We start from the raw sequence: 2,284 nt of genomic DNA, 5'->3' as shown, positions 1-2,284 counted from the left end.
CCCCCCCCCCCAAGCCTATTCTGAGCCAGGAATAACATGGATTAAGGTGTGATGGAGTGTGAATAAAAAGGCGGATTAGTGCAGTGTTAACATGAGATCACTGACGCTGTACTGGACTACTGGGGTGAAGAGGGACCTGAGCTTTATGGCAAAGCTTTCAACTCCCCTCTCTCTCTACCACTTTCCTGTCTTAATCTGTCCTATCCAATAAAGGCAATAAAAACCCAAAAATATAAGCAATGCTCTATTTTGCAGCACAGAATTTAAGTACTGTTATTGAAAGATTTGAGAAAAAATGTGCTGGTCAAAACGAAAAAGAATAGATTGTGGATCTGTTTCATTGAAGAAACTTTCTAAAAACCTAAAAAACAGATCCAAATGTGTCTGTCCGTCTTTTCTTCAATTCTGCTTTAGTGCTTTGACTGATAACAGATGTTGTGCCGAGTGTCTCTCACCTCGCCGTAGTTGTGTGGAGGCCGAAGGCTCTGATTTCAGCACTAAAACCTTTTAACAAGGCTAAACACACAAAGCAGGTCCCTGTCATCTTACACAGCAGCATATGGGCCCCGGTTCCCACAGCCAGCTCCATGTAAACATCTCATTAAGGAGCCCTCAGCCATAAAAGGAAGGGACAAAACGACACCACCATCCCCACCCTCCTCCTCCCCCTCCTGGCAGACAGTGTCAATTAGGCCCTTGTCTGAGATTGCTGCAGGTCCTCTGAAGCTTCAGGTAATCACTGCAAATTAATACCTGCGCAAGCTCAAGGGGCTTTCTTGTGAACTCTGGAAGCTTTTGAAAAGGTATGGATGAGGCTCCCTGCATCCTGCATGCCTGAGAAGTCACATCTGTGAGCATGTGGATCAGATATTTACGTGTTGAACATCTAATTATGAGAACTTAGCTATGCACATGACAAAGAGAAGTACAAACAACAACTGAGAGGAAAAGAAATGTCTTTTTTAAAAGCAGGTTTAGGTGTTATGAGGGGTCAAAGGGTCAAAAGAGGGTGGTCTCTGAACCGTAAAGTGCCACTCTGCTGGGATCTCAGAGGAAAACACAGTAGAGCTGCTTGATTGTCACAATTATTTTGGTCAATATTGAAATCACGATTAACACGATTACTCATTGTCTTTTGGAAAAATGTTACAATTTTTTAACTTAAAAAACTTTGAAAACCAAACAAATCAACAGTTGAACAGTTGTCAGTGCATATGTGAGTTCAGGGTGGTTCTGGCCTTTGGGAAGAAACTGTTCTTGAGGCTGTTAGTCCGTTAGTCCGGGGCCACAATTGTAATTGCGATTCAAATTTTGATTATTTGCACAGCCATAAAACGCAGCCCTGAATTGAGAGACCTGGCGTTCTGAGAGAGGGATTCTGGAGTTTGAAGCACCTGAATGGCTGGCAGGTATCATGTTTATCTCAGTCCGATCTGGCACTTATCTGCGCTGCCTTTGTGTTGTTCATCTGATGGCCCTTCAGCTGTGGCAGCAGATAGTGGTGGAAGAAACCACCACTTTCTCCGTGTGCCTATTTAATGCTACGGAGTGTGAGTGTGAATGAACACATTACATTCTTTGATGAAAAGATGAAGATTTCTGTGGATAAACACACAGGTGAACAAGAATGTCTTTGTGGATTGTATTAAAACTAGGGATCCTTTTTATTATTTAAGGGGATACTTTGTCAATATTAAACCAAATTTGCATCATTAATAATGTTGGTAGTATGTATAAACAGGGGCCTAGCACAAAATTCTGTCCCCTTTAGAAAGGCCTTTTCTATGGGCCCCACCAAGCATCCACAGCTATTCATTCTAGCCTCTTTTTGGGTCCTCCCCTGGGTACTCAGTCCCCTTTTCCCCCCAGTCCGACGCCCATGGGTATAAATGAACAATGGTTGACTTCCCTCCATCTTACCAGTGCCCACATCTACCTACTCATAGGCCAGCAAATAAACACACCACACCAGACAGCTTGGGCTCAGGTATTTCTAGATAGAACGCCTTTTTCACTCATCTCCTTTTCTTGTAGCAAATGAAGGTGACAATAGCCAGAAATAAGCATGCATTCACACACACTCAAGCAGCCGTTCCCAACCGTTCCCATTCATTTTGAAAGCCAAAAAGTTGAGACCGAACTCTGGTGTTACGATTATGTCCTATCTCGCTGGCACGAAAAAATATGCAGATATTACTAGGGAGAGGGAAAGAATGGCACCTGTTTGCATAAATCCAGCAGCCCCTTTTGAAGTTTAATTTATTTATTTGATTAGGACAATGCA

Source organism: Etheostoma spectabile, chromosome 9 (assembly GCF_008692095.1).
Source record: "Etheostoma spectabile isolate EspeVRDwgs_2016 chromosome 9, UIUC_Espe_1.0, whole genome shotgun sequence".
Classification (NCBI taxonomy): domain Eukaryota; kingdom Metazoa; phylum Chordata; class Actinopteri; order Perciformes; family Percidae; genus Etheostoma; species Etheostoma spectabile.
The sequence above is the reverse complement of the archived record's forward strand: the minus strand, read 5'-3'. Positions refer to the sequence as shown.